At 47.4% G+C, this 23,035-nt stretch overlaps 2 long non-coding RNA genes and 2 pseudogenes across 2 annotated transcripts; 3 read left to right on the top strand and 1 right to left on the bottom strand.

Annotated features, from left to right (window-relative positions):
* Window positions 1–2,894: 2,894 nt before the first annotated feature.
* LOC124667237 lies at window positions 2,895–4,025 on the top strand. The gene is made up of 4 exons (XR_006991202.1): window positions 2,895–2,979; window positions 3,047–3,112; window positions 3,243–3,305; window positions 3,952–4,025. It is a non-coding gene; the product is annotated as an uncharacterized LOC124667237 (long non-coding RNA).
* A 707-nt stretch (window positions 4,026–4,732) lies between these two features.
* LOC124664496 lies at window positions 4,733–5,416 on the top strand (annotated as a pseudogene).
* A 5,611-nt stretch (window positions 5,417–11,027) lies between these two features.
* Window positions 11,028–15,055, bottom strand: LOC124664497 (annotated as a pseudogene).
* A 5,626-nt stretch (window positions 15,056–20,681) lies between these two features.
* LOC124658808 lies at window positions 20,682–22,670 on the top strand. The gene is made up of 4 exons (XR_006989343.1): window positions 20,682–20,796; window positions 20,904–20,998; window positions 21,942–22,214; window positions 22,469–22,670. It is a non-coding gene; the product is annotated as an uncharacterized LOC124658808 (long non-coding RNA).
* Window positions 22,671–23,035: the final 365 nt, after the last annotated feature.

Genomic DNA, 23,035 nt, shown 5'->3' on the forward strand with positions numbered 1-23,035 from the left:
CAAAATTTCGGTATCTCCTGAGACTCTCCCGAGCATAACGTACTCGCCCACTTTTCCCCAACACCAATGTCCAGCCTTCGAACCTGCATCCTCTCAGACGTTTGAGGTTGCTTCACCTGTGCGATGGACGAGGACGGCTCCTCTGCTTTTGGAAGAGAAGAAACGGCACACAACAACGATGGTGGTGCACCAAACAACGAACAACTAGACTACTATGGTGTGATTGAGGACATTATCAAATTGTCCTTTACTGCTGGCAGAAAAATTGAGATGGTACTCTTCCAATGCCGATGGTTTGATCCAACTAAGGGTATGAGGTCTGATGCAAAAATAGGTTTGGTGGAGATAAAGTCATCTTCAAAGCTTGCAAACTTTGAACCATTTGCCATGGCTCACCAAGCTACACAAGCTTATTACTTGAAATATCCTTCTCCAAAGCGTGATCTTCGTGATTGGCAGGTTGTATACAAGATACAACCAAGTAGTAGATTGAGCAACCTAGATGACAATTCACAAGACACACCAACTGAAAATGATTTTTTCCAAGAAGATAGTCAGCAGGGTAGTCTCTCTGTAGATATTGGAATCTTCATTGATGAGATCATGACGTCTTCAAATCAGTCTGATGATGTGCTTGATCCCTCTGAAATTGAAACTATAGAAAAGAATAGAAGAAATGAACAACCTTTGGACGACATCTGTAGCAATGATAGTAGTGATGAAGAAGAAGAATTGCCAACACAAGAGGAAAGAGAAGAAGAGACAGAGGAGGAAGAAGATGAGGATAGCAAATCTCTGCCTGATTCTGAATATGATAATGATGATTACTAATCATATGATTTTCGTGTGCATGACATGTTCAATTATATTCATGTTGTAGAAGTACTGAGCATTACCGAGTCTAGTATACTTTCAGTGTCATGAGTTTACTTGATATATTGTGTTTTGTTTGATCTCCACATATGTATTTTATAATTGTGTAGTTCTTACTTTTTATATTGTCTCTAATGAGCCTGCAAACGACTAGGCGCCTGAATCATAGACCTGTTTCAAGAGTTATTAGAAATGGATCTTCCACTGCTTCAGCTAGAGCCAATGGGTCATCTCAGTCAACTACACAGACTGGAACAACTAGAACCCCTAGATCCAAGACTACAAGTGGTGACAGACTTGAGGAGACTGATCGACCCCTCATCATACCTATCGGCATGTCAGTACTAAGAATTTGAGTTATTTGGTTTTTGTTTGATGCTCATTCCTACTCTAATACCATGTTGTTTGTGTCCATAACAGACGATGGGAAAAGCACCCATACAAAGCTCGCGAACCATCCTTGGTGCAAGGCGCTTTAGTACGCGAGTATTATCCAGAGCCAGTTGGTCCAAATGATAATAAGAAACCTGTGTTGACTTGGAATGATTACAAGTGGTCAAGCAATCCTCGAGTACAAAGTTCAGCTTCTAGAATTAAGGAAGAATTTTGGGTAAGTTAGTTAGTTTCAATGCTTTCTCCATATTATTTCTGAACCACAAATTCTAGAATCAGCAAGAGCACTAGGATAATAGAGATATGTTTTCTACATACACGACCACTCAGTCTAAATACACCATCCTTTTGGTTGCAGCAAGGAAAATACAATCTCCATGATAGATCTTTTGATAAATTCATAGCATGACCATGCCATTGATTATTTGGTTCCCATTATGGATTCAAGTGCTGAAAACTTGGTATACCTGTAGATTAACTTTGCAGACACAAACTCAGCTGATATATATTGTTGACGAATGTCAAGTTTTCCTTATTTACTTCTGATTTCTTGGTAGAGCCCTTCATTCTCTAACGAAACCATACATATTGTTACAGTGGCGTTTCAAGTGCAATACGCCAGACCAACCTAAAGCAGAAAATACCTTGGAGTTGAACCTCATTGAGAAAGTGAGGCAGATGATACATGAGGAAAAGAAATCAGCCATCAAAAGGTTATACAAGCGCGGAAATGTGATCGAGGAAGAAGACGAGGAGGGTAATCGTTGGCCAACTGTTGAAGAACTAATTTCTATGAAACCAGCTGACTTTGGTACCAGCGATGGTTGGCGCTTACTTTGCGAGCACTGGAGCACGCCGGAGTCCAGAAACAAATCTTTACGTGGGAAGAGGAATAGACTAGCTAATGGAGACACGGTTTACCATTCTGGTGGTGCAAGAAGCTTAGTCGCTACGCGCCAATATCTGGTAACTTTTCTCTGAAGTGTATTTCCGTATTTAGTTACTGCTATAGAAGAGTACTCGATCATATTTATATTTCTTTAAAATGCAGAAACGCACAACTGGTAAAGACCCAGGACTTGCTGGTGCTTGGCAACACACACACAAATTGAAGCGAGGGAACAATCGTGGGCAGATGTGTAGCCAAAAAACAACAGAACGTTGGGTTAGTCGTTGCTTCTACACCTTCTGTCTTTGAGAATATGCATGTGTAATCCTGCATCTTTGTTGCACTTTTTCTTGAACTTTGCTCATGTTGGTATAATAATACATGTATGTGACCATGTTGATATCATCAAATTTACAACTTCCCAATATTTGAGGGCATGTACAACTTATTTAGCCATTTAGTTCTATCAATTCTATTTTTGCACTACTATTCTTCATATCTTCATGTTACTTATTCATTCTTCATCTTTGAAAAAGGAAAAATTTGATGATGGAATGAGTGATCTATATGGGCCACGTTGGGTAGAGGAGCATCCAGAATTTGATGGATCTGTCATCTATGAAAAAGCTGGTAGAATGCCACATGGCAGGCTAGGGATTGCTAATGAGGCATTTGACAAAGTAGAGAAGTCCACTATTAAGTCAACAAGGATCAAAGTATCACAGCCGGAACAATCTGTTAGTGAAAATGAACGTCTACGGAGGGAAAATCGCAATCTACAACGGGAGAATGAACAACTGCGAGGCGTGACACATGTTGTGCGGGTAAAAAATACTTCTTTGTAAATAGGAGAATATAGCAATGGATTTGTGCTGATTGTGCATTTTATAGGCTTTGACAAATCAAGGAGGTCTAGACTTTGATGCTCTGATGCGGGAAGGTGCACATCATGCGTCGGTAAGTTTAGCACCAAACATGCTAACGAACAATTTTAAGTGTAGAGTTGCAGACACTTTAATTCTGAAGTAAACATTTTATATTTATATGCAGCAACTAATTCAAGGTTCTTTCTGTTTCATATATATAGGACACATATGATTCTGAATGGGAATACTACAGTGGCAACGATGGTCAATATGGATCTGAACATGTAAGATAAACATAATTTCTTCAATATTCTCACCATAAATTTGATGGCCAGTATGGAGCTTGATCAATGAACATTCTTCCCATGCCTAACAACATAACTGATTATTTAGAACTCAAAACTGGTTAGCATGCAACTAGGAAGCTGAATTTTGAAAGGCCAGGATCCACATACATGAATAGATTTATTTGGAATCTTTTGCAATGTTGTCCTTCTAGAAAATAATAAAGTAAAACCCTAGCATATTGTCATACAGTATCTTCAGATTTAGTAGATTAAACTTCTCCATGTACAGGTGGCGAGGCTATGTTTGGTTGTAGCATAATACGTAAGCTAATGCATTACATATATAAAAAATGCAAGGTGATGCAACTTCTTTAAAGGTTGTTAGGCTCCCTGCTGAACTAAACCTTGGCATTGCTGTTGGTGAAATACTCGATCAAGAAGCAGTTGATAATGACAAGCTCCCAGACTAGAGAGCCAAGTCTTAGTGACATTATTAGAACTTTGAAAATTTGAAAATCGGAATAACTATCAAATTATTTACTAGTCAGTACAAGTAGTATGTCCATATCTTTCTTTAAAATTTTCACACCTTATTGCATATCACTGATATTTCATGGCTTACAACTAGTATGTTATTTCTTAGGGCACTGGAAGCGACATTGATGGTGGTAACAATCATCTTGACAATGAAGACGATTGGGCAGATTTTAATTAGAGTTTTGATTTCCTGAAGTCATCAGAGATGAAGCAATGTTTCAATGCCGCAGTCTAGAGAAAGATTGATGTTTCTAGCTAGTCTACATTACCTATCCCAATTTGTTTAGGACAAATTACTTCTGTTTACTTCTACTTTTGCATTTCCAGATTATATAGATGGATGATCAAGAAAATTATTGTTCTTATTCCAGAACCAAAACTTCATACTTGATCCTATGTTCCTTTGTTGCGTGGGGTTAACTTATATCCTATTTTGCAATGTTGCCTGAAGATTATCTACAGGATTGGCAGTACTGTCTAGTGCGTACATCCTGTAGGTTAATCCACGTGGGGTACCTACATGTCGGTTTTGTATTATGCCTAGGGTATGATGGACTGTAAGATATTAATATCGCTGATGATGGTACTACCTCTCGCTTATTCTCTGCACCCACGGTGATGGAACCCTGTTAGCTATTAACGAACCCGACGGTGCACATACACTCTTGGCTATTCCCTTAGCTGACGGGGAGGATAACGGTAAGCAAAAAAACAAATGACGGTCATCTAATACAGTAAGAAATTATAATAAATGAGGGGTAATTGTCGGGGATTAATCTCGTCAGCTATTCACAAAAAAAGTGTTGACCAAGAAGAGCCCGACGACACACCGTCGGGGTTTTACCGTAGGCTGAGGATAACCGAAGGCACTGTCGGGTATCACAGAAATGGCTGACCAAGCATCCCCTACAGTAAATAGCCGACGGTCCACTCTCGGCTATGGTAATAATCGACGGTTATCAGAGATAGCCGAGTGTTTCTTGACCCTAGGAAAAGATTAGGATCCTAGTAGTGCATGTGCATGTACAGTAATTCAACGCTCCTCATCTTCTTGTTGCACATGGCCACATCCTGGTGTTCCGACGGTGGCGCAGGGTCTCATCATCCCCATGGTAGACCCGACACACCTCATCGCCGCCGGCAGGCCGCGCGTCTCCGTCGTCACCACGCCCATCAACACCGCGCGCAACATGGCCGCCTTCGAGGGCGCCACCAATTAGGCGAGCGGCGAGCCTCGCCGTCGAGCTTTTCGAGCTCCAATTCCATGGCCCGCAGCTCGGACTGCCTAGGGGCTGGAGATCGCCGACGAGATGGTCGACATGATCATGTATTCGAGTCCATTTGGAAAGATGACCAAGCCGTTGGAGGTGTACCTCCGGGCCTTGCTGCGCCGACCGGACTTCCTCGTCGCCGACTCCCGCAACCCGTGGATGGCTAGCTAGGCGTGTGATGCCCTCGGCATCCCGAGGCTGGTGCTGCACTTCACGTGGCTCGTGGCTCGACGCACGGTCGCCGCCGTCCGTGCCAGTCCGTGCTATGCATCAGCCTTCCACAGCCTCCATTGTGCCTGACAAAAAACATTTTCCAACACATGGCAACAACCATGGTGGCGATGACGGCCAACACCAAGAGTTGTGCGCTGACTGCCTTCGAGGGCGCTACCAAGGCAGGCGGCAGGCCTCCCCCTCAAGCTTGTCGGGCTCCCGAGGGTGTTGATACACCAGGACCGGCTGCGGCAACCATGCTGACGTTGAAGCCGGCCGCGTCATCTCGTGGCTCGACTCACGGCCGCCGGCGTCCGTGTACATCGGCTTCGGCTAGCAGCATCGTGCAGCTGCCGGCCTCGGTCACGTCGATGTTCCGTCGGAGGCATGTGTGTGCGCATGATGCCTCAGCACCAAGCCGGAGGTGCACGTGGGGCAGCTCAACGAGATGGCCTCCTCCTCCGACGCGCCGGCACCGTTCCGGGCATCCTCGCAGGTGAGACACGGCGCCGACGCGGCGTCGTCGAAGAGGTTCTTCAACCTCTTCTCCGGGGTCGGGATAGGCGGCCCCGTCCGGACTACTCCAGCGAGCCCGGGCGCCGGCCACCACCTGCGAGCTCGTGTCCGAAGACGAGGCCCGCATGCGTGTCATCGCTATCGACATGGACGATGGTGTCGCAATGCTCGTCGGCTTCCTCGAGTCACGAGGCTCGAGCATCCAAGAGGAGGCCGCCGGCGCCGTAGCCGTCATCGCGAGCTCGGATTCATACGGAGGAAAGCTAGTCAAGGTGGGCGTGATTGCCCGGCTTGTGCAGCTGCCGGAGAACGCCGCTGCCGGTGCCACCATTCCAGCCTGAGGAGAGCGCGACACATGCGCTAGGTGAGCTTACGGCGAACTCGGATAACGTGTAGGCCGTGTGCACGCGCGGTGGTGTCACCACGCTGGTGCGGCATCCAAGGGCGGGCTGACGAGACTGCCGAGAGGGAGAAGGTGCATGGCCTACGAATGGTACAGTGGTATGCGAAAAGGCTACTTCCAACTGGATTTCAGGGCACTGGCGGAAAGTACAGTGTGATGGGACCTATTTTTCTAGTGCACAAATATGTGAGACCTGAAAATAGTGGCACGAATCTCAAACTGTAACAAACGGACATGATAGCTCACGTACCCATCCCCTGCGTGTACAAAATCCACTCTCTTAAATGAAAGACGTTGGCTCATCCATGGCCGGCCGTGATGGTTCATCTACTGCGTGCCGCCTGTGTTGGGGCCGTCGACTCCACCACTGCAATCCCCATTTATTGTAAGATGTGTAGATGATATATTGTGTAGTACGCCTTCGCCTCTGCATCCATGGTCGATTTGTTGGCCGTAAGGATCATCATTTCCTCTTTATGGTTTTTTTATTGCCACTCTTGCCCTTTCAATGTAATCATCTTGATTTTTCATCAAGTGCCCACCTTGCATTATTCTCTTGGTTTCTCAAGACATTGTTCCATGAGACGTCAGTGAGAACCTTGTCAATTGATTCTTAAACCCTCTCCGATAGTAGCAGACTTTGAAGAAAAACTCTGAGGGGGCGAAGCTACGATTGAGATGACATGAAATGTTAGTGAAAAAATTGGTTACTTATCCAAAAGTTCATTAGCCTTGGATCATATAGCTTAAGTTGATTTCCTTTGATAAAATATCCAAAACGGGATTAAATCTCTACATAATTTACCCAAAGGAGCTGTTCCGTAAACTAAACAAATTTTACCGTCTAATTGTTCAAGGAAAACACTACTTTCTTCCTAGTACACTTTGATCAAGCAGTCAACAACACATTTGTCCAAATTTTATTATGTCTTAAATTTGTATATGCAAGGATGCATGCCGTGTTGGCCAGCCAGTTTCTAGAAAAAATATTTTCAAAATATCAGCCTTTATTATGATAAAATGGGCAGATCAGCCACCAAAACTTCGGCAACCTATACCGGTACATCATCATCCCATACTAAAATCTGATTGGCATTACATGTCTTGCCCAGATTAGCTAGTTCATGTGCAAGTTTGTTTGCATTGCGTCTACAATCACGCACTTCATTACTAGAGAACCAGGCATTCAAATAAATTTTCATTTCATCAATAGACAGTGCAAGCTGAGAAAATTCGTGACTTCTTCTGTTCAGAGCTAAGGCAAGAAACTCAGAATCAGTCTCAAAAACCACCCGGATAGCTCCGATGTCCACATCAGTATCCACAGCATGTTCCATTGCATGGAACTCTCCACCGAAAACAACATGGATTCCTTCCACTTTTCCTGCTCTTGCCGGAATTAGTTCGCCATGGAGATCTCTAACGGCCACTCCCTATGTTGCATGGGTCTGACCCAGAGTATATGCAGCGTCACAGTTTAGCTCTAGAAGGCCCTCTACCGGCGGGTTCTACTTGTCTGCATCTTTTCTCTTCTTGCTTTTACTGAACACCTGCATGAACTCCTCCGTCTGACTGATGGCTCGTCGGATGATCTCGTCAGCTGTAGCTTGTAGCGGGCATTTCACCTTCTCGAAGCTCATTCCTATTATTCCACCAGTGCCACACGCCGCCGCGCAACCCGACCCTCATCCACCCGCGCACAGGGCTCGACGTCGACGCTCGGACAGGAGAGGAGGAGATGAAAAGAACGAGATGTCACTGGTTCTGTTGCTGGTTAATGGGATGGACTGAGTACGTGAAGGTCCGCCTGTACTCTGCGATGATGTCGCCGCCTCTGCATGGCCGGCGAGGCCGAAGCCGAACCATCAATCCAACGAACGTCCAATTCATTTTGCTCGCTTCGCTGCAGGACGGACGAGTCACGAGTGACTCACCATATATCCAGTAGCCACTCTGTTCATTACTTCACCTGTCTTGGCTGTCAAGGGATGACGGGGGTGATGGATTCCTTTGCATTGTTGATTCAAGCTGCTCGAGCACTCATTAGTAGTTTGATATTTTGATTTACCTTATGCTTTCTAGTTAACTTGCAACCTTACAATTTCCATTCAGTTCGGTTACAGTAATCTGCTACTATCTACCTAGTTTAATTTCTGGACGGCCGTAGCTATCTTAGCAGCTTTGATTCTGGGTAGTGTAATCTTGTACCTGCATCTGTCCGTGTGCACGGACTAACGAATAACAGTAGCTCATGTGACAACTGTGATATCCGATATGCCATGTTTTACTTCGGTGAAGCAGGAGGAGTGTTAGTGTTAACCTCGCTGTATTTGTCAGTTATCCTCTCTGTTTTTTGCTTCAGTAGCTACATAAGCAGTAGGCTCATGCGGTATTTGTTTAGCTGCATGAAGACTGCATGGTAGGCGTCAGAAGCGTGCTTTGTTCACGTTGCGGCTTATTCATATTCGTTGCTTATTTCTCGCATCGGCACGATCCAAGCACGTGGGATGGTACGCGCAGAATTTGGATCGTGGCGCTGTTCTCGTTCAGTTTGTTAACTGACGGAATAAAAGGATGGAACGAAAAGGACGCAGAAGTCACACGTCGCAAAAACAGCTCTCTCTCCCTGTGATTGTGTCTCTGTGTTTTCTCTTCCACCTCGTGTTTTTGTTGAGTTCATCACAGAAAATTCAGAGAGTGAGAGAGAGTAGATCATAGCCTTCAAAAAAACTAACAATTGTCATCAGAGCCGAAGGGTTCAGAGCCTTGGGCGTTTGGCGGCGGTGATCGGAGGAGTTCGGCGGCAGCAATGGGGGAGAAGTCTCCCAACAATGGCCATAGGAGCAGCAGCGGCGGCGGAAAGTACACGCCGGCGGCGGCGAGGAGGGCTGCTGGAAGCGACGCAGACGGCGGAGCTGTGGTGCTGCCTACTCCATCGAGGGTCACGAACGTGCCATTGCAGTATCCGAGTTTGACGGATACGAACTACCCGCTGTGGGCTGCAAAGATGAAAGAGAGCGATTGTCGGTGCGCACCTTATGAACAGTATCCATTTCGCATGTGCATTTGCAGGCTTTGTAAATTATGACAGAAACATAGCCTGTGATCTCTCTACAGTGTGCATGCATGTTGACAAAATGTGAAACAGGTTGCACTGGGATCACATGTGCGTGTGCAGGATATCTCTCTTTCTCCCATCGTCTCTCTCTCTGAAGTTTTCTCTCCCTTCCTCCCATTGCACCGAATGCTTCTTTTCTCTTCACTCCCTCTGCATCTTTTCTATCACCACAAACAATAAAAAATGATGGGAAAAAAGATGGGAAGAAGACGAAACTGGCTGCTATGCTGCTCTCTCAGCGGTGGATGCACATGCCTGATACAAGACAAAAAATAGATAAGTCCACTTCTATGTGCTACAGGACCTATGCCTACTACTAGTACTAGATAATTAGCGGGAGCGGATGGGGGAGCATGCTAAGCACCTCTGAGCACTGGTACAGTCATCGAATCTCCAAATAGCATGAACGATGGAGATACGGGTGCGCTCTGCGCACGTGCTTGGTTGCACTTTTTCCAAGATGAAAATCTTGGTGAAGCCCCTAAGTGTCTGGTCTGCGATTGAAGGCACCGATGAGTATGACCAGGCTGCAGACGAGGGAGCGTTCGCCGCGCTCTCACAGTCTGTTCAAAATCATCGTGTTGCAGGTTGCGGAGTGCGATGAGGCATGGAACTGATCCTCTACACGCGCCTCAGCGAGGATCGCGTGAAGAAGGCGTGTGCACGACTCTTCTTGACATGGCGGACACGGAGACGATCCCGGAGTTCGCCAAGAAGCTCATCCCGTTGGTGAGCGAGACCCGGTCCCTCGACGTCAAGCTCGAAGAGGAAGCCGTGGTGGAGCGGCTCTTCAGCGCCGTTCCATTCCAGATCGTTTCGGGGACATCATCAACAACATAGAGCAATGGGGCGATGTCACGACCATGACAGTGCAGGAGGCTGTCGGGCGCCTCTAGGCGTTGGAGCAGAACCAGAGCGGACGCCGCCAAAGCCAGGCGAAAACAACAACGAGCAGCTAATGCTCGTGACACGCACGCTGGAGACCCTAATGAAAGGGAAGAAGCTCGATGATGGGGACAGAGCAAAGAAAGGAGATGGGGCAAATGGCGGCCAAAGAAAGAAAGGTCGTGTTGATCATGGCCAGAACAATGGAAAGGGGAAGCAGAAAAAACAGCACAAGTTCGACATCACGAAAGTAAAGTGTTTCAACTGCAATGAGAAAGGTCATTTTTCTTCTGACTGCCCGGACCCGAAGCGTGGCGTGAGAGGCCTAATCTTCTGTCGGCCATCTCCTTGGCCTGCGCCCTGGTGAAGGGTGGCGGCAAATTTCACGCATGAAAAAAAAAATAGCGCTATTTCGGCACTAATAGCACGCTACAACGTTTCTAGACAGTCTACGCTACATTATTCCGGTGCTATAGCGCGCTATTAGCGTACGTGTATTTTTCGGCCGACGCTATTTTGTTATAGCGCGCTATCTTTTCCTTGCTTTCACGGATAAGAGTCGTGGCTCTTCTTGGAGTTCGTCATACAGTTGGGGTTGCTGGCCCTTGGCGCTATAGGGGCATGCATAGGCACTAAAATGAGGTAAAACTGACGCCTCAAGGTTTGGCCTGATTTTGTCATTTGCGCTGGTGGAGCAATGGATCATCTAGTTATGAGAAATAAGTTGGATTTGCTTCTCTCCTTATATTATTCACCAAATTTTGTAAATTTGCTCGTCAAGGATGAGCAGCATGCTCCTTCTCCCTCTTCTGGATGTTTCTTAGCAACTCCTCCTCTTTATCGGCCATCTCCTTTGCCTGAGCCGTGGTGAAGGGTGGCGGCAGCGTGCACGGATCAGAGTCGGCGGCTTGCCTCTCCATGGAATCCATCATGCAGGGCCGGTGGCCGGTCGTCGGCAGGGCATGCCAGGGAGTGGGTGCAGATCTCGACGGCTTTCTCCGGGATGGTGGGCTTGTACCGGAGCAGCTTGGCGTACTCGGTGAGCAGGTGCAGCATGTAGTCATAGATGTAGTCCATGCTCATCTCCTCTTTGGCGAACCGGCTGCCTTGCTCGCCGATGAGCTGCGCCTCGACAGGGTGCTTGTTACCCCAGTCGACGGCGAACTTGATGGACTCGCATATGCGGTTCCGGTCAATGGGCCAGTAGTGCTTGCCGGCGACGAGACCTCTCGACATGATGTCCTGGAAGGGCGTCACCACGAAGAGCACCGGGGAGTCGCACGCCATGATGTACTTCTCGCTTACTGACCATGCATTCCCCTCGATATATATCTTGTACCTGAATGTATGTATTAGCCAACCATCGGTCGATCATAAAACTTTGAAACAGTACTGTAGGAATGGGCAGGCGTTATCGAGAACGAAATATATACCTGTATAAGCATTGCTTGGGAATGCTGGAATCTTTGAGACCGTTTTGTCTCGCTTTCCCCCAGTCCTAAAGCCAGGTGAAGGTAAAAAGTATTAAGTTGTGGATTCAGTAACCGGTGACTTTCTTTGTCGCTATTGACAGATTTTAGAGCACTCTTGTTGACTACTGAAAGTAGTACGTACCTGGTTGAAGAGTCGGGCGTTCCATTCCTTGCCGTTGGAGACATTGCATTTCATCATGTCGTGGCGTATGCGGTATCTGTCGGGGTTGCCCTTCCAGAACGCGAGTGGCTCCCTCTGCGGCCACGGCACGCGTTTGTTCTCGCGCTCAATCTCCGCCAGCATGGGCGTCCATGGCCGGATGCCCACCTCCGGCCATCCCCAGAACGACCAGTCGGGGAACACGATGTCCAGCGTCGACTTGTCCTTGCAGTAGCGGAACACCGGCGGCGCGTCGGACGGCGTCGCGAACTCGGCGGCGCGCACCTGGCCCGGGTCGTCGCAGGCGAACATGATGTCGAGGTCGGGGACGCGGCCGGGGTAGCGGCGCATCAGCTGCAGGATGCCCCACTGCGTGAAGACGTCCCGCATCTGGAAGGCGACCTGGTACGTCTCCACGTACGCGCGGCCGCCCACCACGACCAGCCGGAAGTAGGCGTACTTGCGAGCGCGCTCCATGGCGTCCCGTGTGATCCCGGCGCCGCGCCAGGGCTGCAGGTCGTCGTGGATATAGCGGAAGTAGTCCGGGCACGACGGCGTGGTGCTGGCAGCGGCAGGCCAACGCCATGGCGGCGGTGCTGCTGTCGCGGGGCATGTCGTTGATGTGCCGTTGCTGCAGGTGAACGGAGTCGTATAGTTGGAGAGGCTGTGGAATCGTTGCCGCGATGGACTTCCGTGTGAACACGTACGTCCACGTACGCGCGCGCTCAAGTCGATCCGGTCCCCGCACCCTCTTGGCCCGCGCGCAAGAAGAAGGACTGCACGCCCTCCCCTTTTCAGTGATCGATCTTCTCCCCGTGCCCGTGCAGTCTCTGAAGAAGGTGCGCGGTCGGTCGGTACGACGCGCACGTCCGGATCGAGACGACGCGAGGTTTATTCTGGTGCCGCTGGCCTTCCGTGTGAACACGTCCCCGCGCTGGCCCACCACGATTGTGTTACGCGCTGCTGCTGCTGATTTCTATCCTCCATCGGTCGGTTTGACGCGCGCGTCCGGAGACAGCTGGCGAATCAATCGATACCATTACCATCGTCCGGAGACAGCCTCGCGCGCGGGATTTGCTCGTTCAGTCATTCATCCATCGCGCGCGCGCGCACGCACGCACCACTCTGCTGCCTAATTGATACATCCTTTCCATACAACTGACCACTTGGTACATCGTCAAAAATCACTTGGTCCAGTGCGAGTTCAGTCGGTCGGTTTGACTGCACGCAAGACAGCGGCCGGGACGGCTGGCTTTGTCTCTCTTCCTATCTCTCTCTTATTTCTTTTTTGGACATTTACATCACCAATCCTGTGGCGTTTCTCATTCTCGCTCCATACAGTTGTATCTACTACTTCCCCTGTCTTAGAATATAAGGTCACCACGTCCTTGGATGTAAAAAATTGACTACCAATTTAAACAACCGGTTTTGCTCGTCCTAAGTCAAGTCGTACACCTTTTAATTGCATCGTGATTCATATGCATATGCACTGAGCTTTTTTGGGCCTTTTTTTTTCTTAAGTTGCAAGTGGAGTCCAACTGAGAAAAAACTATCCAGACCATTAGATTTGCTTCGTCATTCGTGCTAGTCATCAGTTACAACTGAGATTTGCTGACATCACCCGACTGAGAACGAAGTTAAGTCTCAGTCGACCGCGAAATAGTCATACCCTTAATACAGTTTTGGTGACATATAACCTATATATGTTTTTCCTAAGCACATAGGGCCGACTGACGCCACCATCCACAACAACAAGGGCACCACCGCTAAGTGGACATCGAGCCCCTCACCTCCCCCGCCGTCGGGATCCCTCTCTCCGCGCTGCAAAATTTCTAGCTTTCTATTTTGACATGAGTGAGCCGGGAGGAGCGCGTTCAGAGGAAGGTGAGACTCGGAACCCTAGCGGCGCCAATTCTCGTTGCTAGGTTTCCGTCGTAAGAAAAAAAAAGTGAAAACACATGCTCCTTTGCATGGCTGCCCTCTGGAGTTTGGAGCACGCTCGGTGACGTATATATGTACGCCCGTTGTAGGTATGTACTCTAGGGCCGAATAAAAAAGGGCAGGAAACAAGACCAACTTAATTGTCTCACGGAGACACGGACGTCAGGTACGACTCTTGGTTCCGGTTTGACGCGCGCGAGAGCGGGGTCGGCTGCCTTTGTCTCCTGTATTCCTCCCAAACCAAACCCATCCATCGCGCACACGCACGGTTGCTTAATTTGATGCATCCATTCCATATATATAGGAGAGACATCGCTAGCTAGCTATGGATCACACGTTGTTTCCCTTTTTCCTTCTACGTATATATAAGAGGTTCTTGCTTCCTATCTACCACACTGCACACATCAACACTTTCTTCTTCATACTTGAAGCTGGGAAATCTACTTCATCAATTGTTTTGTCAAAACATACATGAACACATGCAAAGTGCGAACCATGCGTGAGACGAGCTAGGAAGCATGCAACGGCTACTAATTACCATCTTCCTAAATCACATCATTACCTGCCGCCGGCCATCAGACTTCTTAATTAATAACTGCATGTCCTCGAGTAGTACGTATTATAGTACTAATCACTGAAATAACCCTGTATTCGTAGAGGGTGTTGGAATCAAACCCTAAACTTCTAATCCCGGAAATCCGCACCCTCAACTTCCTTTTCCCGGTGTTTACGTCTATGAAGCTTAATTCCAGCGGGATTTGCTGATGTGCCAGAAGTCAACACCTGGATTGCTCACTCAAAACCTTCGACTCGCGAGTCCGCCCTTTTCCTTCGCTGTCCTTGCACGCCGTAGCCGAACATCTGCTGCACTGTGGGGACCATTGTGGTACTCGCCGTCTCCGGGGCCGAAGGTGAATCTCACCCGCACGGTTCAAAGTCACGCTGACGGCTGCGAACCTATCACAGCGAGGTGGAGTAAAACGGAGTGAGCTGCAGGCCACGCGTCGTCGAGCTGTAGGTCGTGCGCCACGGTACATGCCCCGCTGTCGAGCTGCAGGTCGCACGTCATTGGGTTGCAGGCCACGACCACGCCGAGTTCCAGGTCGCGCGTCGGGCGGCAGGCCACGACGCCGAGCTCCAGGTCACGCTCTGTGATGCAGGTTGCGCTGTCGAGCTCCCGGTCGAGCGTCATGGTGCAGGTCACGTCGTCGAGCTCCCGGTCGTGCGCCATGCTATAGGCCGCGCCGTCAAGCGCCCGGTCCCGCGCCGTACTGGAGGCCGCGCTGTTGAGTTCCACGCCTCGCACGATTTTGAGGGGCCATGTGGGCACCGTGGTGGAGGGAACGGCGGCCGGAGAGAGGAGAGATCAGGATAGAACAGAGATTTCCAGAAAGTGATAGAATGGCTGATGAAGACGATGCTTATTACACGTGGGGTCTTGATGTCAACCAGAGAGAGATGAGACTGCCTGACCGTGTCACAGCATCCCTGTTTGGAAACTAAGTAAAAGCAAAAATAGACCGGAACAACGAGTTTAGGGTGCTGATTACCGGGATTACAAATATAGGGCCTGATTCCATCACCCTCTACAAATACAGTGTTTATTTCAGACTTTACTCCACAAGAAACATCGATCATACAAAAATGCATGCATGTATATATATACTGTAGTATGTTGCACCCTAGTACCGCGTTAGCCACCTCTATACCCATATACACCAAATTTATTTATTTCAAACATAGTGGAGATGGTATTTAACACATAATTCTACTTCTTTTTTGAACACGTAATTCCCAAGGGCAAGGTGGCATGTAATTCATAAGGGCAAGGTGGCACAGTTATGTCTCAGACCACGGGGTAGCGGGACGATGGCCTCGTCAGCTAGGAAAGGAAGGCGGTGGTAGCGTAGGCGGACACGGTGAGCCTAGGATGAACGAGCACAGTCCAGTCGGTAGTTGTTGCCATGTAAGGCGGTGTTTTCTCCATGACATCTTGTCCTTATGGAGTCATGGTCATAATCGACTGTGTGGAAAAAGTCACAAGTCAAGTGGATAAATCACATGACTGATATGCGGGCCCACCATACAAGTGGACAATGTGTCGGTGTGGCGAGGTGGACTTCAGTGATGACTGATGAGGCAAATGAGCAACAACCCTGACACCCTTGGCATGGGAGGGGGTGCGAAGAGTCATGGTCGTGTGACTAGATACTCAGTTTTATTGCCAGACCAGAAATGCATGTCTTTTTTCTTCTTATGGGGCTTACATATTTGATAATCAATCAAATATGGCGACTTGGGGATGACGCGAAATGGGAGGATGAGCAAACGAAGGGACGGAGTTCATGGTGATGGTTTTGATGAGGTGGAAACTAGGGGACGTGCCAGTCGGCAGCAATATTGTGGTGGTCGGCGAGGATCAAGGGAGGTGACGGCGCCAAGGGAGGGGAACAATGGAGGATGGCCGGCGACATGCACCTGCGGAGAAGAATTAATGTCGGTCAACTCCGGCAGAACACCTGAGGGGGAGAGGGAGAACAAGGAGACTACCAAGAGCACTAAGATGTGCTAAAAAAAATCTCGGAGGAGCCTTGAGTCACCGGAATGGATGCCAAAGTGCGACGGCCAGAGCGAAGAATCGGTGAAGTGGCGATGATTTGGAGCTTGCGGGAATGATTCCTGAGGCACATCTTTTCGTGGTCTCATCTTGTAGCGGGGTGGCCCGAGATGACGACACGATCAAAGGGGAGCTCGCAGCCATGGTTCAGTGGTGTTCTATCATATTGTTTCGTGTGGAAAAGGAGATGAGGCGAAAGGGGATGCTCTGGTGGAGGCGACGTGAGCGAAGCAGAAGAGAGGCGAAAGCTAGGTTTTCCTCGCGGGGCTAGGGATACAAGGAGGGAGATGGAGAGCACATGTGGTGGTGGTTGGGCACTGACGTCGACCGAGCGACCACGCTCTCTCCATGCGAAGGGGAAGAAGACAAGCGTGACCATCATGGGTAGCACTTACTCTGGCACACCACTTTCCTAATGCATCACGGGTATGCCATGTGCCTATAGATATTTTCCTAGTAGTGTATCTCGGATGGTCCAACACGACGGCACCGCCCCTTGATCATCTCGATTTGTAGGATGTCTCGAGATTTATTTGGAGAAATAATATGGGGTTATTGAGTACACCAATGTGGTCGAATGGCATTTTCCAGGAGAGAGAGAAAATAAATACTAGCTACCTGCCTAATGTGGTTTTACCAAATAGAAAATGAAACCATCGTGATTGGTACACAACCAATCAAATCAACTCGAAATGTAACCTCGTGCATGTACGTATGTCTAGAGCACGTAACATGCAACACTCGTATTTTTGGCTAGATTTTGACGTATGCATGCCTTGGCATATTGGCCAGCGCGTACTAAGTAACACCAACTACAATCACGCAGCTATCGGCAATCACACAGCCAAAATTAATGTCTTGACGTTTCAGAGTACGTACTTAATTAACCTCCATCGGCAATCACAGCCATCGATGAAGCCATCGACCAGCACAACCAAGCCTCCCTACCGATGACTATCTCATCCATCCAACGCACAGAAACCCACCTCACCTCAACTCGTCACCCACATCGTCGATGCAAGCCTGCCGGCCTCCCTGGGAGCAGCTGCGGCCTGACCCATGGATGGAAACAAGAGAAAACAAACAGAGGAAGCTGAGCCGGGAGTCAACCTATCTGCAGCTGGATCCATCGATCAGGACATGAGAGCTGAAGAACGCATCTCGGCCTCAGCTAGGTACGAAAATACAGCGGAAAGTTTTCAACTTTTCCGCAATAAAACGGAAACGGAATGAAAATATAGAAACATAAAGGGAATTTTGCAAAACAGATATGGAAACGAAAACTTTTTGACGGAAATGGAACAATATTTTCCGGCCAAACCGATGTTTCCGGCTAAAATGAAATTTCCATTTGTAATGTATTGATGTGCATGTTCCAGCCCAATAAATCCTATTACATGATCTTGTCAAGTACTTTTTTTTTATAGATTCGAGGACGTTTCCACGGTTCGACCTTCTCCTATTCACAAGTAAATCGAGCAACACACTAGAATTAGGGAACAAGTTTATTCATTCGCTTGAATTCTCGATTATTTGCATGATTCAAGTGTTATTTTGATTCTTGTACATATCTACATCGCTCTGTTTTTGGTTTCTGTTTACTTGTACGTCAACTCCATGCGAATGGCTGCAAATAGTCAACAACGCTGAACACAGTACGAATCACTCCTCGATATTGCCCCACAACATCATTCTTGGACGATCCACAATGAGCGCTGCTATAAGTACGATTTTTTCCTACGATTTTTGTATGACAGCAGGAAAACTCACTCGATTTCATCGGTGTTTAGATGCCGGCAACGCCGGGACAAAGCTGCAAGCACACGGAAGGGCAACAGAGAGGTGGCACACCGGGGGAAAAGCAAGCCGGTGGCGAGCTTTGCCGGTGGTTGGCACGGGGGCAGCTGGGAATGACCTGCCCCACGCACATCTAGCTTTGGGAGAAGCAGCTAGAACAGAAGGAGGTCGCACCTACATGGTCACCACAAGGAGCTGGGTGGGACGAGGGAGACGGCCGGGGTTTGGAGCTGGCTAAGTTTGCCGAAAGTGGAGGAGATGAAGATTGCTCACCCCGATGCATTTGCTTGCATTGAAGAAAAAGGAAAATGACCATCGTAATTTCGTTGTACTAAGTTTGTCTGTGTGTGGAGCATTTCCGATCCACAATTGCACTACATCTACCGATGGAATTAAGCATTCGTTGATTCATTGATTAGTACCTTTTTTCAACGCTGACTAAAGCCCACCATGGTCCACGACGTATATTCATTTTGTAGCCCCATATTTCATTTTGGGACGAGCATCAAATTTTGGCCCAAAAAACCACTACTTCGACCCAGACGCCCTTCTCCACCCGTAGATCATCACTCACCGCCTCCTCATGTCCATTTTACGCCCATCACGCCTCACGATCTCCTTAGCCGCCGCCTACGCCTCGGCCAGATCCCGGCCAGCTCCGGCGAGTCCTCGCGTTGCTGAACACCGCCCCGCCACCACATCCTCCTCCTCCACCGATGCCATGCTGCGGAACCGACGATGGTTGCTTCCCGTCGAACCCTAGCCACGATGGATTCCGTCTTGTCGGCGCCGCCGGACCCCTGCAACGTGGCTCCACGCGCAGCTCCTTTAGCGACGGTACCGTGACGGCGCGGCTGGCTATCTTGATCACCGGTTCGCACGTGCATCGGTTAGTCGGTGTACGCCGCGCCATCGAGATTGCCAGATCGCATCGCGCGTGATCGGTGGAGTTGGGAGGGCGCTGCATTCAAGCCACCAGGACGGGACGTCGGCGACGCGAGCCATGAAGGGCTGCTCATGACGCCGTCCTCCCCGCGCTGCAAGACCCTTGCATGTCCTTTGAGGAGGGGATGGGGTCTTGTCCGTCGGCATCATCGACGCGGCTCCCCGGTCTGCATGAAGTGCTAAGCGGCTTCCCGGTGGCATATGTGTCGCCGGCCATGTGAACTGTGTGTCCGCAGGTGAGACCAGTTCCCGCTCTCCTTTGCCTTACCGTGTCAATGCAAGTGTAGGTGATTTGCGTGCTAATCTAGAAGGGAAAGAAGCCTGTATTGTGGTGTCAAGCAAACTGCGCATATATTGACTCTCCATTGAGTTATCTACTAATACTAGTTTCCACAAATTCGCTGATTGACCAAAACTAAAAAAATCTCAAGTAGTAGGACACAATATACAATCATGGACACTTTTCTGATAATCCAGGAGGAAAAACAGGTCCATAATTTGCTTGAGTTGCTTTTTACCTGACTAATGAGGTGTAATTGAAGAATAAGCAAACAGCTGACTGAATCAGCCTCTAGTACCTAAAGTCCAAACAAATAGGAGTCCTCTAATTTGTTCTCCCGATTCAGTCACCTGTACATAGGTATGTGATTTGAGTACTAGTTACTAGTACAAATGCCCGTGCGTTGCCACGGGCCAACAAAACATAAAAAAAAGTCAACATTTTATTGAAATGTTTGTTTGTTTTCATGGCCCTTTTAATTCTTTTCTTGCCACCCGTGTTTAAACATGATACACATGGACAATTACGTCCATAGGAAAATATAACCAAAAAATATTCAAAACAACATTATTTCACTAAAATATAGTTTAATAAAAATCTACAATTTAATATCATATGCATCAAAGAAACAGCCCAACAATTATCTAATATATCCTTTTATGGATAACATAACACATGTGTGCTTCCAATTTTTCAAAATATATTCAGTAAAAGCAATATAGTTATTAGGCTGAGGGTAAACGGGTTTATCTCCAAAAAATGAGGATATTAGAGATCTTAATGTCACTGGCAGTATGAAAAAAAGTCAAACCAGTATCCTTTTCAGTCCATAGCCCATGTGCAGATTAAAGCCCATCTCAACCAGCTGAAGAGAACCGTCTCAAAAAAAAAAAAACTCACTACCGTTTCACTCTCTCACACTATTCCCCCATTCCCTCGCCGACCATCTCTTCTACTCTTCACCGTCTAACCACCGCCGGTGTCCACTCCCCTCCCTCCCCGCGGCTAGCCTCGACGACCCGCTCTTCTCCGCCGGTCTCGTCAACTCCGCGACCCAGCGCAGGTCGTAGTCCGGTGGGAGATCGCGGCCGATGGTGCTGGTCGCGCAGGTCGCCGATTTGTGAGGTCTCGGCCACCGGCGCTGGTCGCTCACGCCACCAATCTGGTAGGTCGTGGCCGCCGGCGCTGGTTGCGACCGCCTTCGATCTGCGAGGCCATGACCTCCGGTGCCCCGCTAGTGATTCGAGCACTCAATTGGCTGGTCACCCTTGTTGCGGGCACTCCCGGTCTACAAGGTCGCGCCTGCCGACTCTCATCGCTCCCGGTCTGCAAGGTACTACGAATGTTGTGTATGGGTGGTATACTTGGTAGATTCGAATGAAAGTTGTTGTGCCTAAGAAATTCCAGTGGGATTGAGGGCGGCGTTGTGGTGTGTTGCAGCGTGAGTGGACGTATGCAGTGGGGAAAGAGGAGCGAGGAACTACAGATGGCTGAGGATGAGCAAAAGCAATAATTGATTCGGTTGTCAGCCGTCGGTATGTTCCCTTTCTCTGTACACAAGAGCTTTGCTTCTGTGTGTTGGAGCGATTGCCTAAATTTTGAATGAAAGCTATCTTGCTGAAACAGATCAAAGAAGAAATGCTAGAGAAAAAAACCAACCATAATAAGTTGACACATGCCGTCAATTTGGCCATTCTGGTGGTAAGCCAGAGAGGTTAAAGCAGGAAAACTAATATATACGTGAGAGATTTAGATTTGGTAGAAGATTACTTTTTGAAACATGGATATCTTGCTGTCTGTGTATTTCTTGTACTGCAGTTTTGTTACTCGCAATGTATTGGCTTATATATTTAGGCAACTGTACATGTTCCAGATAGTTTGAGAACATATAGATTACAATAGTGAAAAAAAAGTCTATTCAGTTGTGCCCTAGCGTGTGTAGCATCATACATACTCTTACTAACAACGGAAAGTAGCACTAAAACGGAAACAGGAAAGCTAAATTTCTATACCCTGGTTCAGCGCAGATACACATGATAATACACTGCAGTGAGTAGACGTATGGATATGTAGAAGATAGTTTTCAGGTCGACGCCTAGAGATTTACAGAAAACGAAACACTGGCTAAAGGCGCCCTACATGTGAATCAAATGCATCAAGTGGCTTGAGCTCTGCATCAAGTGGCTTGATCAGTAATCTAGGATTTTATGTGCTTATATGCACACACAATTTTTAATTCATAACCTATGCAGCGTTTTGAATTTTGGTGGTTTATTTTCATGAACATTTGGTCCACCAATATTTTTCTTCTATATTGCTCTGGATCACAGTATACCGTGAGTATTCAATTGAAGTAATTGTGTGCCACATCCACCTATTTGTTCTTGTTTCTATACTGACCAGTCATGTTTTTTCAAGAGTTCTATTCAGGCACATCAATACACATGGTTTCAGTTTGTTTTTTCATGTTAATGCCAGGATTATGCTCACGGGGCCAAGATTAAGGAAGAAGTTCATGAGACGGTCTACACGGAGAATTAGAACTTCTAATATACAACCATTCCTGTAATTGGTACCGAGCTCTGAAGATTATCTCTTTTTCCCCAAGGAACTGCGCATAACAGCTTTCGCGAGGACTCACTATTATTTCGACCAGGCACTGGTGAGTGGTGAGTTTGCAACCTGCCATGTGAGTGGTGAATTTGGTGACCCAAGGATATTAATTGAATTTGGAGAGATGAAATATGATAGGTAACATATTTTTACAGATTCGGTGGCCAGTGTAGATATTTCACTATAATAACATAGCAGTTTCCTCTTGTATAAGATTATTGTCTCCATAGTAGGAAAACAACTTTTGAGGTCTATGTATTGGCAAATACCGTCCCATGAAGGCATGAATCATACTTGCTTACATATAGGAATATCTAATTATGAATGATTGGTGAGAAGTGCATAATTATTTTGGAGAGAATATTTATGATTTCCCTCTTGATTGTGTTCAGGACATGTTGTATACCATCAAGCATCAAGGACATATTTTATTATCATGGTACTGGCTATTTCCCATTGAGAAAATTCACCCAGAGTGTACATAACTTGACAGATCAAAATCAGGTGCCGACATACTCTTCTCTCCAACATACTACATCACTATCTCTTGAATCAAACATTTTTTTTTTGCTTGCCGTGGAAACATATAACAATTTCCTGAATATCTGTTGATGTGCTCGTTTGACATTTTTTTTAGATATTATATTATTAGTTCTTATGCGTTTGTTTTACTTGATTGGGTTGGGGTGTTCAGGCAACTTGAGGGTTTCAACTTGTGTTTATTTTAGTTGATGATATCCTGCCGTATATGCATTGTTGGTTTCCACAAATAGGCCAAGAAACTCGAATTTTGTGTTGGATTAGTGGGTATTAACGATCCTCAAAAAATTTGTTATAGAGCCAAAATCTAAATTTACTTTTAGTCCAGAACATGTAAAACTTTCCAAAAATAGAAGAGAAAATATAAAGCATGCACATGTTTTGAACCAAAAAAGGGGAAAAACACAAAAGCGAAAACA

Source organism: Lolium rigidum, chromosome 6, assembly GCF_022539505.1.
Source record: "Lolium rigidum isolate FL_2022 chromosome 6, APGP_CSIRO_Lrig_0.1, whole genome shotgun sequence".
Classification (NCBI taxonomy): domain Eukaryota; kingdom Viridiplantae; phylum Streptophyta; class Magnoliopsida; order Poales; family Poaceae; genus Lolium; species Lolium rigidum.